A 17,570-nucleotide genomic window follows, 5' to 3' on the forward strand; every position below is an offset into this window, starting at 1 on the left:
CAAAACAAAACAAATAATGAAATGGAGGGCATAGATCCTACATTATGGGTAGTACATTAAATGTAAAGAATTAAATGCCCTGATCCAAAATGCAGAAACAAGTAGAATGGATTAATAATAATTAAAAAAAAAACCCATGATCCAATTATATATAAAAAACACCTTATATTACAAAAAATAGGTTAAAAGTAAAAAAATAGAAAAAAACCATGTAATAGTAACAGTACCCAAAATAAGAGGTGAAGAGCTATAATAATAAACAGATGTTGAGAAAAAGTTGTTACTAGACAGAAAAGACATTTTACAATGATAGATGAATCCACTTAGTAGGAACAAATAATAAACTATATACACCTAACAACTGAGTCGCAAATATATGAAACTAAAATTGACAGAATTAGAGGTAGAAACAGAAAATTCACTGATAGTTGTAGCGTTCAATACTCTGCTTTCAAAAATTGATAGAAAAACTAGGAAGAAAATCAGCAAGAGTATATACAGCTTAAAAAATATCAAGCCACTTGACTTAACACCATTAACAACAGATACAAATTCTTTTCAACCACACTTGGAGCATTCTCTAGAATAAATCATATGTTAAGCAATGAAATAAGTATTAATAAATTTAAAAGGATTTAAGTCATACAAATGGAGTTAAATTAGAAATCAAAAACAGAAGGAAGCTACAGTAATCAAGACTGTGTGCTATTGGCAAAAGAATAGACAAATAGATCAAAGGAGCAGAATAGAGAGTCCAGAAATAGACCCACACAAATATAATCAGCTGATATTTGACAAAGAAACAAAAGCAATTCAATGAAGAAAATAGAATTTTCAACAAATAGTGCTGGAACAACTAGACATCCAAATGCAAAATAAAATAAAATAAAATAAAATAAAACAAGCCAAAATATCCAGACAGAGACTATACATCTTTCACAAAAATTAACCTCAGGAGAAAATATCTGTAAATCACATATCTGATAAGGAACTTCTATCTAAAATACACAAAGAACTCTTTAAACTCATCGATAAGAAAACAAACAACCCAATTAAAAAGTGAGAAAAGAGGGGTGCCTGGCTCTCTCCTTTGAGGAGCATGTAAGTCTTGATCTCAGGGTTGTGAATTCCAGCCCCATAATGGATGTAGAGATTACTTAAAAATATAAATCTTAAAAGGAAAAAAGTGAAAAAAGAACTGATCAGATACCTTATCAAATAAGATTTACAGATGGCAAATAAGCATATGAAAAGATGTCCACATCATAAATCATTTGGGAATTGCAAATTAAGGTAATACTACACACTTATTGGAATGGCAAAAATCCAGAGCACTGACAACACCAAATGCTGGTAAGGGTATGGTGCAACAGGAACTCTCATTCATTACTGGTGGAAATTAAAAAACTGGTATAGCCACACTGGAGACTGATAGCTTGACAGTTTCTTAAAAAACTAAATATTGGCCTACCATATGATCCAGGAATTGCACTCCTTGATATTTACCCAAATGAGTTGGAATCTTACCTCCACGCAAAAACCTATACATGAAGCTTTATTCATAACTTATATAACTTGGAAGCAACCAAAATATCCTTCAATAGGTGAAAGAATAAACAAACTGTATATATTAGTACAATGGAATATTATCCAGTGGTTAAAAGAAATAAGACATGGAGAAACCTTACACGCATAATACTAAGTGAAAGGAGCCAATCTAAAAAGACTGCATAGTGCATGATTCCAACTATATGACTGTTGAGAATTTAACTAAGTTATTCCATGGTATTGCTGGCTCAGCATCCATTCTGTTTGTCAAGTGACCTTCCGGGGATTTAAACTGACATTAGACCCTCATGCAAGCTCATGCCCCATATAACAATCTGCAAAGTCACAAGTAAATTTAAGTTCCTGATACGATTCCTCAACAGCTCTTGTCATAAAGTCTCCCCTACACCTTGTGCACCCTTTAGATAAGACACTGTGTATCTTATCACAACCCTGTTGTTTTAGTGTGAATGACCAATCTGGCCATAGCCTAGGAACCCCAAAGTACTCCACCCCTGGGCCTTAATAAAGGTATGTGCACCAGATCCTGCCACTCTCTTTCTACACTCTGCCTTGACTGCTTCAGGTAGTCCCGCAAGGTATGCCGTGTACTTCCTCCATAACCTATGAGTAATAAACTTTTCTATTTGTCTTTTTCTTCACACCCAGTGTGGAGCCCAGTGTGGGGCCTGAACTCACGACCTTGAGATCAAGGCCTGAGCTGAGATCATGAGTTGGATACTTAACTGACTGAGTGACCCAGATATCCCTAAACTTCTCAATTTGAATTCTCTCGTGGTCTTTTGTTGAACCAGGTCTCGCCATTCAACACCACAAGACTCTATGTAACAAATGCTCATTTTACAAAGCTACAACAAACGTTCCAGAAAAGGCAAAATTACTGAGACAGTAAAAAAGAAAAGTGTCTCAGGACTTTGGAGGGAGAAAGCTGTAGCAGGGGGGATTTTAGAACAGTGAAACTATTTGTATGATACTATAATGTTAACTGTATTTGTAAAAACCCCAAAGATAGCTGAAACTAATGTAATACTGTGTGTCAATGAAATTAATAAATTAAATTTAAAAAAGGAAGGGGCACCTGGGTGGCTCAGTCGGTTGAGTGACCAACTCTTGATATCAGCTCAGGTCATGATCTTACAGTCATGAGACCAAGCCCTGCATCTAGCTCTGCACTGAGCTTGGAGTCTGCTTGGGATTCTCCCCCTCCCTCTCTCTCTCTGCCCCCCGTCCCCTTCTTAGTCCTCATACTGTCTCTGAAAATAAATAAATAAACTTAAAAAAAAAAATAGGATGTACAACACAAAGTGAACCCTAATATAAACTATGGACCTTAGTCAATAATAATGCATCGATATTGGCTTATCAAATATAACAAATGTATCACACTAATACAAGTTGTTAATAATAGGGAAAACTGTAGGAAGGGTGGGGAGGTAATAGGTAGACGAGGTACATGGGAACTGTACTTTCTGCTCAATTTCCTGTAAACCTAAAACTACTCTAAAAAATAAACTCTATTAATTAAAAATAAAGTACAGCATCAGGCACCTGGGTAGCTCAGTCGGTTAAGCACCTGACTTCAGCTTAGGTCATGATATCACAGTTCATGAGTTCAAGTCCCACATTGGGCTCTGTGTTGACAGCCCAAAGCCTAGAGCCTGCTTCAGATTCTCTCTCTCTCTCTCTCTCTCTCTCTCTCTCTCTCTCTCTCTCCTCTGCTCACGCTCTGTCTCAATCTCTCAAAAATAAAAGTAAACTTAAAAAAAATTTTTTTAAAAGTACAGCAAAGTTGCTAGACAGAAGATCAAAATACAAAAATCAATTGTATTCCTATATACGAACAAAATTAAGAATATAATTTCATTCACAACAGCACTAAAAAAAATAAAATATTTAAGAATAAATTTTACAAAATAAATTCAAAACATACACTGAAAATTATGAAACTTTGCTGAAGTAAATTTAAGAAGACCTAAATCAATAGAGAGAGGCATTTTGTGTTTATGAATTAGAAGAGTCAATATTGTTAAGATGACAATTCTCTCCCAAATTTATCTATATATTCAACACAATCCCTATCAAAATTCAATAATGTGATAGAGATGCTAATTATGACTACAATTGCAGTCCTATTAAAATATATAAATGAATCAAATTAACATGTTGAACACCTTAAATTTACACAATATTATATGTCAAATATATATCAATAAGAAAAACTTCTGGCAGCATTTTTTTTTTTTTTAGAAATTGACAAGAAAATCCTAAAATTTGTATGAAAATGCAAAACACCTAAAATAGTCAAAGTAATTTTGAAAAATAAGAACAAATGGGGCGCCTGGGTGGCTGAGTTGATTGAGCATTCATCTCTTGGTTTTGGCTCAGGTCATGATCTCATGGTTCAAGAGATTGAGCCCTGCATCAGGCTTCATACTGACAGCATGGAGCCTGCTTGGGATTCTCTCTCTCCTTCCCTCTCTGCCCCTCCCCTGCTCATGTGCTCTGCCTCTCTCTCTCTCTCTCTCTCTCTCTCTCTCTCTCTCTCTCTCTCAAAATAAATTAACTTTTAAAAAAAGGACAAAGTTAAAAACAACAACAAAGTTTGAAGACTTCTACTTTCTAAGTTCAAAACTTATTATAAAAGATAGAATAGGGGTGCCTGGGTGGCTCAATCAGTTAAGTGTCCAACTCTTGATTTCAGCTCAGATCATGATCTCATTGTTCTGTGAGTTCAAGCCCTGCGTAGAGCTCTGCACTAACAGCACAGAGCCTGCTTTGGATTCCCTCTCTCTCTCTCTCTCTCTCTGCCCCCAGGCTGCTTGTGCTCTCTCTCTCTCTCTTTCTCTCTCTCTCTCTCTCTCAAAATAAATAAACTTGAAACAAATAAAAAGATAGTGTAATCAAGACAGTCTGATACTGGTATACAGACATGTAATTATATAGATTTTTAGAATAGAATTGAGGACTGCAAAATAAAGCTTTCTATTTTAGTCAGCGATTTTTTTTTTACAAAGATGCCAAAGCAATTCATTTAGTGAAAGGATAGTCTATTCAATGAATGGTGCTGGGACCATTAGATATCCACATATGAAAAGATTGACTTATATCTTCATCTCAGACCATAAACAAAAATTAACTCAAAATGGATCATATACTTGAATGTAGGAGTCAAAATAATAAAACATTTAGAAGAATATGTAGAAGAGAACTTTCAAGAACTTGTGTTAGACAAAGACCAAAAGCATAGGTCATAATAGAAAAAATTGTTAAAATGGACCTCACCAAAGATTAAACCTTTTGCACTTCAAAGACACCATTAACAAAATGAAAAGACAAGCAATAAATAGGAAGTAAATATTATCAAAACACATACCCAACAAAGGACTTATACCCAGAATTTACAAAGAATGCTTACAACTCAATAATATGAAGATAGCCCATCAAAAATAGGCAAACATGTGTACAGATATTTAGAAAAGAAGATACATGAATGGTTAATGCAAAAATGGCACAAGAAAAGATACTGAATAATATTAATTGTTAGGGAAATGCAAATTAAAACCAGAATAAGATATCATTTCACACCTACCAGAATGGCTATAAGTCAGGCAGGCAATAACAAGCATTGGCAAGGATGTGGATAAACAGGAACCTTCCTACATTGCTGATGGAAATGTAAAATAATGTAGTCATTTTGGAAAACAGTTTGGTCATTTCTCAAAATATTAAACATTAAACAACCATTTAACCCAGAATTCTACTCCTAAACCCAAGAGAAATGAAAATACATATCAGCACAAAGACTTGCACAAAAATGCTTATAGCAACATTTATAATAACCAAAACTTGGGATGCCTAGATGGCTCAGTCAGTTCAGCCTCCAACTTCAGCTCAGGTCATGATCTCATGGTTCATGACAACTCAGGTGAGTTCAAGCCCCACATCAGGCTCCCTGCTGTCAACACAGAGCCTGCTTTGGATCCTCTGTACCCCCCACCGCCCTTCCCTGCTTGCACTCTCTCTCTCTCTCTCTCTCTCAAAAATAAATAAACATTTAAAAAAATAACCAATCAGTTGCATTTCTATAGGCCAATAATGAAACAGCAGAAAGAGAAATCAAGGAATTAATTCCACTTACAATTGCACCAAAAACCATAAAATACCTAGGTGAAAAATCTATACAATGAAAACCACAGAAAGCTTATGAAAGAAATTGAAGACACAAAGAAATGGAAAAACATTCCATGCTCAGGCGTTGGAAGAACAAATATTGTTAATATGTCGATACTACCCAAAGCAATCTACATATTTCGTGCAATCTCTGTCAAAATAACACCAGTATTCTTCACAGAGCTATAACAGACAGTCCTAAAATTTGTATGGAACCAGAAAACACCCCAAATAGCCAAAGAAATCTTGAAAAAGAAAACCAAAGCTGGAGGCATCACAATTCCAGACTTCAAGCTATATTACAAAGCTGTAATCATCAAGACAGCATGGTACTGGCACAAAAACAGACACTCACATCAATGGAACAGAATAGAGAACCCAGAAATGGACCCACAGACCTATGGCCAACTAATCTTTGACAAAGCAAGAAAGAATATCCAATGGAAGAAAGACAGTCTCTTCAGCAAGTGGTGCTGGGAAAAATGGACAGCAACATGCAGAAGAATGAACCTGGACCACCTTCTTATACCATACACAAAAGTAAATTCAAAATGGATGAAAGATCTATGTAATACAGGAAGCCATCAAAATCCTAAAGGAGAAAACAGGCAAAAACCTCTTTGACCTTGGCTTCAGCAACTTCTTACTTGACATGTCTCCAGAGGCAAGGGAAACAAATGCAAAAAATGAACCATTGGGACCTCATCAAGATAAAAAGTCTCTCTACAGCAAAGGAAACAATCACCAAAACTAAAAGGCAACTGACAGAATGGGAGAAAGATATTTGTAAATGACATATCAGATAAAAGGTTAGTATCCAAAATCTATAAAGAACTTATCAAACTCAACATCCAAAAAACAAATAATCCAATTAAAAATGGGCAGAAGACATGAAAAGACACTTTTCCAAAGAAGACATCCAGATGGCTAACAGACACGTGAAAAGATGCTCAACATCACTTGTCATCAGCAAAATACAAATCAAAACCACAATAAGATACCACCTCACACCTGCCAGAATGGCTAACATTAACAACTCAGGCAACAACCGATGTTGGCAAGGATGTGGAGAAAGAGGATCTCTTTTGCACTGCCGGTGGGAACACAAACTGGTGTGGCCATTCTGGAAAACAGGATGGAGGTTCCTCAAAAAATTAAAAATAAAACTACCCTATGACCCAGCAATTGCACTACTAGGTATCTGTCCAACGGATACAGGTGTGCTGTTTCAAAGGGACACATGCACCCCAGTGTTTATAGCAGCACTATCAACAATAGCCAAAGTATTGAAAGAGCCCAAATGTCCATCGATGGATGAATGGATAAGGAAGAGGTGGTATATATATACAATGGACTATTACTCGGCAATCAAAAAGAATGAAATCTTTCCATTTGCAACTACATGGATGGAACTAGAGGGTATTATGCCAAGCGAAATTAGTCAGTCAGAGAAACACAAATATCATATGCCTTCACTCATATGAGGACTTTAAGATACAAAACAGATGAGTATAAGGGAAGGGAAGCAAAAATAATATAAAAACAGGGAGGGAGACAAACCATAAGAGACTCTTAAATACAGAGAACAAACTGAGGGTGCTGGAGAGGTTTTGGGTGGGGGGATTCGCTAAATGGGCAAGGGACATTTAGGAGGGCACTTTTTGGGATAAGCACTGGGTGTTATATGAAAGTGATGAATCACTAAATTCTATTCCCGAAATCATTATTACACTATATGTTAACTAATTTGGATGTAAAGTAAAAGCAATAATAATACAAATAAATAAATAAATAAAAATAAAAAAATAAGTACAATTATCCTATTTGAAAATAAAAATAAAAATAATAAAAAATAAATAAAATAAAAATTTCAGACAAGCAATAAAAAAGTAACAAAAGTTGGAAACAACTTAAGCGTCCATCAGCTGGTATGTAGATAGGGAAAAAGGTGGTATATCCATACAGTGAAATACTATTCAGCAATAAGGAGGACAACCTACTGATACATGATCTGTCATGCATGAACCTCAAATACATTATGCTATATGAAAGAAGCTAACCAAAGAGAGCACGTATCATATGATATGAGTGTTTAGAATGTCTTTGTTTATACGAAATGTCTAGAAAAGAGAAATTTAAAGAGATAAAGAGTAGATTAGTGGTTTTCTGGGGCTAAGGGTGGGAAAAAGAACAAACTATATATAAGCATGAAGGATCTTATTGGGGAAAAGGAACATGTTCTGTAACTATTTTATGGGAATGGTAACACTACTTGATAAAATTGCTAAAAACCATTGAATTGTACACTTGAAATAGATGAATTTTATGATAAGTAACACACACCTCAGTAAAGTTGAAAAAAAGAACAAAGTATGGTAATGTGACATGTGAAGTATTAATTGGTATTTTCCCTTATCCTTCCTGGTTTCCTATTGATCCTTCCAAATATAACTACATGTGGAAAAAAGTGTGTATTTCAAGAGATTTTGGAGGTGAAAGGGAAAAAAATGGATGTCAAATTCTCATTTCTAAGCTGCAAAGACCATTTCCAGACAGAAAATATTTTAAAGGAGAAAAAGTGATCTGAACAAGCCCTCATTAGATACAGAATCTTCTGAGCAAGAAGTAGGAGACTTTGGACAGGAAAAAGAGAATTACACTGAGAAAAAGAGAATTACACTGTCTACAGAGTGTCTACAGTGACCATCTCCAGGACTTTCTGTATTTTCAAACTGAAACTCCTGCATCCTGGGAACCCTTTCATTCTCATCCAAATCCGGAGATTTAGTCACGCTACTTTTAGTTCATACCTTCTGAGTCAAGTCCTGGGGGATTGGTGTTGGGGTGTTGGTGGGAAGCCAAGAATGAAAGAAACTTATGTTTTGGTCTCTACTTGGGATCTCTGAAAGTCAGGAGCTTATTACACCCTCAAGGACATAGAAAAAGGATGGGGAACTAGACATGGTAGTGTGGCACACTTAGGTATGAAAGAGACATACACACCATCCCAAGATACCTATGGCAACTGTGGGGTGCAGAAGGGGTTCCAAAAGTTCCTTTTGGCCCCCCACATGGCATGGAAGCTAACTCATTGTTACCCTTGCAGATGTCCTACAACTGGGATGAAGAAGAGGTGTATCCAACGGGGCCTATGGGAGCCACCCTCAAAAGAGAAGTGATAAGAATGGGCTCAGGGAGTCACCAGTGGTATGAAGCAGAGGAGATGCCAGGATAGTGCTGCATTCTACCCAGGTTGCCATTTGAGAAAGGATCATACTTAGCTTTTGCCATGAATCTGATAGGATAAATTATTATGTAGAAAGTAAAGATCCAATTTGGGACTGAGCAAATCAAGACCTGGATGAAATCAATCCTCTCTCACACCACCCAGAATGGCATATGCATAAGCCCTTAAAATTGAAAAATCCACCCAGGGTAAAGGATAACAAGAAAAAACTGAAGGCAGGGGGAGGGGAACATCCTAAATATAATTAAATTTCAAAATTCAATGACTGAAAAACGTCTGAATTTAGTTTTACTTCAAAATGACTAACCTAACATTTCTGCCTCAGGCAAAATAAGGACTTTGAGACAAAAACCAAAGTGAATTATACAGACAATAAAAGAATGGACATTTGAGAAGCTTCTAAAGTAAGAACTCTGCCCTCCACTGAGGTTCTCAAACTTTAACTTTTAGAGAACGTGGCAGAACAGTTGGCTTGTCATTTGCATGAAGACAAGTTCTGGCAGTCATTGAATCCCTGTGTATCCTTTGCAAATAAATCTCAAAGTGCCAGCACCATTGCTAGTAATGAGGTACCAGAGAGTGAAATACACCGGGAAACAGCTCATTGCATGTACGAGAAGATTTAATGAGGAGACCTGGGAACTCATTATATACTCATTTTAATAATTTACAGACTGGGAACAAAGGTTTACTTCTACAAACAGTGATTTTAAAATTAGAGATCTTTCAGCAATCTTGCCCCTGAACTTTGGATTCTGGTTAAATAATGTCTGTTCGGGTTTTCAAATTAATATGAGCAGAGAAACATTGTTTTCATGCATTATTCTAAGCTTTCTTGAATTTAGTGAAAACTGGAAAATATGTTCTGTTTCTCTTATTAATATACTAAGTGACTGTTCTTGTGCAATGAAATGGTATGGGCTTGCTTTCAATATGTTTTATTGAGTATTAAGCATTTTTTTCTGATCCTGTTCAGTTTAAAACATTTAAACATACCAAATTATGTTGCTAAATCCTATCTTGTTTCTCAGACACCGATGGAGTTATATCTTTTAGCCAGTATGTATAACATTAAAATACATGGTATTTTTGTACATGTGAGTGGAAAAATTTTGGCAAATAATCCAATATAATTATCATTTGTGATCTCATATTTTGGCTTGGATCAAAAATCCACAACTGTCACATAATGGTATGTACTTCAAACAAGGATTGTGTTTCTACAGAAAAAAAAATGGAGGAAATTATTTGAAACTAAAAAATTTTCAAACTTTTCCATTACTGGTTCTTTTGTATAACATGTTGGCAAAATCCCCACAAAATGCATAAGAAAAAATGTCTGCCACAAAGGGACATAAGTACTAAGAAAAATATTGATATTCTTTATGAAAAATATATCACATTACACTGGTAATCAAAGAAAGATAGAAAGGTGGAGAGTGAGAAGATTAAATAAAGAAACCACTGAGAGAGGAAGGAAAGAGTTGAAGAAAAAGAAATTAAAAAGAAAGAATGGGGAAAGGAAGGAGATCTAATTTATCCTTTTGCTATTAATTACATTTTACTATTCAAATCTCAGGAGTTCTTTCAAAGTTTCTTTCATTTTATATTGATTTATAATAATGTTTTGAGGGAAATGGCCAATTTATAAAAAACCACTGCCTATAAAACAAATACAATTTGCCCAGTTCATATAGGTGGTACTTACAATTAGACTTAAAAAGACAAAAATGGTAAATGGAGGGGTGCCTGAGTGGCTCAGCTGGTTGAGCATCTGACTTTAGCTCAGGTCAGGATTTCACGGTTCATGAATTTGAGCCCTGCATCGGGCTTTCCGTCAGCACAGAGCCTACTTCAGATCATCTGTCCCCCTCTCTCTCTGCTCCTCCCCCCCTCATGCTCTCTCTTTCTCTCTCTCAAAAATAAACATTTTTGAAAAATAGTAAATAGAAAGGGGAAATGGCAAACTAGTAAATGCACTTTTCAATTTTGACACTGGTATAGAAATGTTTCATTGCATTGAAAAAAATGGGACAATGTCCAGTCTGGCTTCAATATCATCATGCTTTAAGTCTTTGGTATAGTGATATTTGGTATAATTATATTTTATTGTATGAGTTAGGAGTATATACAAATCAAATTCTAGGAAATCTGAGTGGCTTTTAAAAATATAGTCTTCTTTCTGCTGGCATCAGAGGAAAACTGAGGTAGACATCAATTTAGTGGCTTACCTCCGTCAAGTTTCCTAATGGTCACAAGATGGCTGCTAGAGCTTGGGCGCAGTGCCAGCAACAAGGGCAAGAGGAAGAGGAGAGTAGCAGTGCTCCCTCACATGTTTCTTTCGCCAGAGAATCAAGAAAATTCATGAAAATTCTCCAACTCCATGGGTAGGAAGAACTGTTGGATCAGCCAACCAACAGTTGTCAGCAATAGTTTTTTAAGATCTGTTTTTAATTCTTTGTGCTAAGATCCTAACTGTGAAGCAAATCAAGTTCAAGAGCTCCACAATAAATTATAAGAAATCTATTTCAAAAGAAGTAAATATTCTAGGAAGTAGGTTAACCTTTAGGTTCCCTAAATGCCAATTATACCTAGTGTTGCAAACCTCTTTCTATGAGAACTCGCTTTCCCTCAACATCTGTGTCTACTAGGAAAATACCTATCAGCAAAATAAACAGTGTTAAATTCCAACCAACTCACCTAGAAAATTAAACCAACTCCCTTGCTGATTAACAATGGTATTAAGAAGATCAAGGCCCAGTATTTCATATGAATATACCAAGTTCTACCAGGTGGGAACTTAAAAAATCCTTTTATGGAAAAGAACATTGAAACGTATTTTTTTCTGGACCAAAGTAGTATTAATTTTTTAAGTAGAGAATAATGCCAAAGTTTGGCTCCCTAAGTATTTTGAATATTTATCCTTAGTTTTATTTCATTTCTTTTTCATGTTTTACAATATTTCCACATGATTAGCATTCTAGAAAATATCTCAGCATTGCAATCATTTTTCTTCTTCTCCACTAGTTTCACATACACATATTGGTCAGAACTGTTCTCAGGGGGAAAGTTCATAAAATAGATTTAGAAATGCTGGAACCTATCTTCCAGATCTACCAAGAAGTGAGCAGAGCCATTGGATTGTATTGGTACTTCTTCCAGTAAACTATTAGACAAGTTAGGTAAAACAAGTTAATGAACAATATCAGAGTTTCTTAAGTTGTCTATAGAGGAGTCCTCAGGCCTCTCTCCATGGCTGTCTCTGATTCTGGCTAAATATTCTAATGGAGGCAGGACTTGGCCACTGAGGCCCCAGCCCTATTCCTCATCTTAGAAGTATTTTGTAGAAAGAGTGATTCCACTGAATTCAGGGAAATCCATGGGCCTCACAGGGTTGTATACTAACCCTATGTTATTTAGATTTTTAAAGTGTAGTTCATATTTGAACAAATCATGAGTTTTGCTCTTGTCTCCAGAGACAGGCAAAGGCAGAATAGTCTTTATGGCTCAGTTTCTGTGGCCAGGGAAGGTCACACACATAAACTAGGAAACTATTTTTGATAACTTGGACTTGGAAAGACCAGCTGAGCTCTCTGTAAGCTATTTAAAACCTGCTCTGGATTCTCAGGCAGCACCAGATCTTCTGATTACATGTTTACAAGCCAGTCCTTAAAGATCTGTGTGGCTCTCCAGTCCACAGCCAGGACACCTAATGCTATTCACCTTTAAAGTGAAATCCAGATACTAATGGAATAATCTCCATAAATATCTATGTATGTAAATGAGTGCACTATTTTAGAGACCAGCCAATAAGCTCTTCGTCTAGTGTTACCAGGAGGATCCACATTAAATCTGAGTTCAAATCTTACACTTTTCCAACTTAGTCAAAATGCTCAGCATGAACTTGATGTCCTGGAAATAAAGTATTTGAAGAAATATAAGATAGATCCTGAGGAGCATGAGAAGGTGGTAGTTAAGTTCATAGACTCCAGAATCAGACTGACTGTGACCATTGGCAGTTTGCTTGCTCTTCCTTTGACTTAGTTTCCCCATTTTTAAATGGGACAGATGGTAATAAGCATGCAATAAATTTGTTGTTAGAACAGAATGAGTTTAATGTTTGTAAAATGGTAAGAACAACTCCCTGGAACGTTGTGACTGCATCACAAGTATTAGCCATCATTAGCACAAAGCAAGAGATCTTGTTCTCAAAAATTACTTATTTCCCAAAAATAATTTAGTTACATATTCTCTCTGAACAAAGAGAGAATTGCTTTTCTGTGACACCGATGATCTATTTCTTTTATCTTGCTCTGGAATAAAGATGTTCCTATCAATTGTGAAATAGTGGGTGTGAAGATTTGTAACTACAAATATTTCAAAAGTCTATAAATAACATTTACTTCTCCACAACTGAAATTAATTTTACTCTCAAGCCCTAATTTGCATCTGTGGTAGAAAGTTCATTCTTGTCCATTCAAGGTAACTTTAATCACTTTTAGTTTAAAACTCAGTCTCTTATGACTATCTCATCTTTCTCTTCTCCTTTGCCCCCCTTACCCCTGTGTAAAGTTTCGAAGATTTTTTAAGTTCCTGAGATATTTGTCTGCGCTTGTGGGAGAGGAAGGGTGTTCTGAGCTCTCTCTGGTGTGACTTCAGTGAGGGTAAAGCTTGGGCTACTTTACCTTGGGCATTGCTTTTGTCTCACTTTTTTCCATACTGTCCTCATCTGGTGTAACACGCAGCCCGTTGCCTTGGCACAGCTAGTCCATCCTGCGGACCCTGTTACAGGCTCCATAACTCCAGCCCTGGATTCCTCTCTCAGATCTTAGTGCTTAACCAAAAAGCACTAAAGGGTGGGGATGAACTAGCTCATGCTGTTTTCGCTCAAGCATGCCACATCACCATTTCTGTTGAAACCATCTCTTGTTGGTGCGACACTACATTAGTCGTCTATGGCTGCATAACTCATTAGCCCAACACTTAGTGGTTTCAAACAACAAATACATATTATCTCACTTTCTGTTGGTCAGGAATTCAAGAGCAACTTAGCTGGATGGTTGTTGTTCAGGGTCTCTCACGAAGCTGCAGTGAAGAGGTCAGTAGGGCTGCAGTTATCTGAAAGTTTGGCTGAGGTTAGAGGACCCATTTCCAAGGTCACTCATGTCATTGTTGGCAGGAGGCCTCAGTCCTCACTGGCTATTGGCTAAAAACCTCAGTTCCTCTGAAGATTCCCTAGGACATGGCAGTCAGCTTATCCCAGAGCAAGTGATGTGAGAGACAGAACAACAATCTTAAAAGACTAACATGTTCTACTTGTAAAATAATGTTACACAGGACTCAATGGTTTATGTGGCTTCCAAAGCTTTTAAGGGAAGTTTGATATCTAGAATTAAAGAGATGATAACCCTGCTCTATGATTAGTCTCATTTGTTATTTACTTATTTATTTATTAAAGTTTATTTTGAGAGAAAGAGACAGCACAAGTGGGGGAGGGGCAGAGAGAGAGACTCCCAAGCAGGCTCTGCACTGCCAGCATGGAGCCCAACAGAGGCTCGAACCCACAAAGAAGCGATGAGATCATGACCTAAGCCAAAACCAAGAGTCAGAAGCTCAATCCATTGAACCACCTAGGCGCCCCTCCATTCATTATTTAAATAACTGCCAGACATTGTGAATTTGAAGCTGTAAGACTGAATCTGCAAAAATGGGGATAATAACGACAAACTTTAAATCACAAAAATCAAATTTTGCCGTATAATTATGGTACTTGAGCAGGAAATTGAGATGAGTATTATTTTAAACTGAATATATACACAAAATAACATTGTTTCTATAAGGCATTTGAAATTTTTTTTTTTTAATGCACACACAAAAAAATAGAGATAAATATCCTAACATATCAGCCTTCTTCCAGGAATGAAATAAGGGGAAAATGTTGATTGGGCATGGCATTACCCTCATCCTAGTATCAGTAGAACCATTCAGGAAACCTGAGAGAACATTTCATTTTTTTGTAATTATTTTCTTTTAATCAAGCATAATTGAATTTACAAATTCAACAGAGAAAATACAGGAAGAGAGAGCTGAATATGAGCAACTCTTATTTAACAAAATAATCTTGCAGATCAATATTAAAGAGATACATATTGCTTAAAACAATATGAATCTACAATAGAGGTATGAATTTAGGTCTCATTATACTATTTTCACCATTATTGATTTAGCAGACACTTAATCTTTCTTAGGAATTTGGACCATCCTCACAAAGCTGTGTTGTTTTTTTACAGCTTTCTGTTCTGGTAGCAATTCATCAGCTACATCAGATAAAGAAGCATTTGAAAGCAATTATAAGTCAATGATTTTCATCAAAACAAAATGAAATAGAATTTAAATATACTAAAAGTAAATAAAACATATCCCACAGAGAAAATATTACACATAGATCATCTGGAGACGTGATCATTGGTATCCAAAACAAAATAGGTGAACAGCTTAAATAGGAAAGCCCATAGAAAAATATCTGCATATTTCTCTGATGATACAGAAAATGGCATCTGGGTTAATGACCTAAAGCAACTGAAGCCATGTCTGAAGTTGTGCAATGAAACTGAATAGAAGGAGATGATTTCAGAGGGCATCTTTGTCAGAATTTTGGTTAAAAGGAAGGAGCACTCCTAAGTCATTAAACCCCATGCATGTGTCAGGATTATGACCACTTGCTGCCCTCGCCAGCTTGTGCTTAAGGAGATTTTCTTCAAGGCAGCACAAGCAATCAAATCTCATGCTAGAAAAAGTTCAGGTTATAAACCCATAGACAGTCCAGATGTAGCAGGTTATTGGTGCTGTGTGACAGTCCAGATGTAGCAGGTTATTGGTGTGATTTAAGAGGCGTGTGGTGGGAGGTGGAGAATACAAAGAGGTGCTTGGACCAACAATTCGCTGAGTCAGTTCTGAGCTTCATTAATTCCCCTCCCCCAAACACCTCCACTGCTGGTGCCACTGTTTCAGCTGCTAATCTCAAACGACACAATTAAGGATTTATCCTTCTGGTGTTGAGTCATTCTGCATGCAGGCATTTTCTCTTCATTTTGAAATAACAGTGTGAAAGGTAAACCTTTCACCTAATAACTTTTAGGGGAGTCCAAAACTGAGAATAACAAAGAAACAGGAATGGACAGACGATAACTAAGGGTGCACAAGACAAAGGTTAGCTAATTTTCTCTTATAACTAAGGCTAGCTTTGCCACTTAAAAAATTTTTTTTAATGTTTATTTATTTTGGGGGGCGGAGGGAGGAGAGAGAGGAAGACACTGAATCTGAAGCAGGCTCCAGGTTCTGAGCTGTCAGCACAGAGCCAGACTTGGGGCTCAAAGCCACGGATTGCGAGATCATGACATGAGCCAAAGTTGGATGCTTAACTGACTGAGCTACCTAGGCACCCTGCTTTGCCACTTTCAAAATGCAAATGTATGTCAGGTAATAATCATAATCATAAAAACTCATCTTTATTGAATGTATACAATGAGCACTATACTAAGTGCTTTGTTGTTATTTATTTATTTATTTATTTATTCAATTACTAAGTGCCAAACACTATTCTTCGTACATGGGTTATAGTAATGAAGAAAGCAGATACTATCCCTGTTTTCCCAGAATGTAGAGGAAGACAGACAAGCTGATAAACCATGTATCAATAGGTGGTAAAGGCTATGTTGAAAATAAAGGGAAAGATGGTTACAAAACAATGTCATTATCTCATTTAATATTCACAGCAAACCTAAGAAGTACAAATGAGAAAACATGAGGTTCTGAGAGGTTAAGCAACTATACCAAAGTCACAAAATATTTTTTTGACAGTGGTTTAACAAAATTCTTTAATAAAATTTATAAAAATGAATATTTAAGAATTTTCTCAGCTTGAATCATTTTGCTTTCCCACCCCCAAAGAAAATACAAAAGTATTGGCACCCACACACATATACACTCAAAGGACAGTGAGTGACATTCCCTACACAGGAGTCTAAATTGCTGAAAAGCCAAAACAATTCCAAGAAGTGATTAAAGGAATTTTTTTTTCTTTGAAAAACAGCTGACAGTAAAGCTATTTACATAAAATTATTTTCTGTGGTTTTCAAGTTTCCTAAAGGTTACATTTCAACCAAAATTAAATCCAAATCAAAATTCTCCCTCCCCTCCCCTTGTTAACACCCTTTAGGGCTATATTTTCTTCCTACTTCTAAGGGAAAATAATTGGATTTCCTCATATTTTCAGTTCTCTATGCACATACGAAATTTGGGGCAGATGTGTCCCAGATCAATGTGAACTTGACTCTTAACCATTGTATGGCTTTCATGGTTATTGTTATGTAATTATGTTCACTATTTGATGAAGAAATGGGATGAAGAATAGCGAAGAAAGGGAGGGACAATACTGTACCTCTTAGAATTTCTAAAGAAGGATAAATGATAGTGTAGTGTCCCCACTGCCAGTGATAAAAACTTCTCCACTGCTAGATGTGGGGTACCTAGCACTCTTTGCTTGTCCCTAGATGGTCCTTACCATGCTATATTTTCAATTCTT

Source organism: Panthera tigris, chromosome F2 (genome assembly GCF_018350195.1).
Source record: "Panthera tigris isolate Pti1 chromosome F2, P.tigris_Pti1_mat1.1, whole genome shotgun sequence".
Lineage (NCBI taxonomy): Eukaryota > Metazoa > Chordata > Mammalia > Carnivora > Felidae > Panthera > Panthera tigris.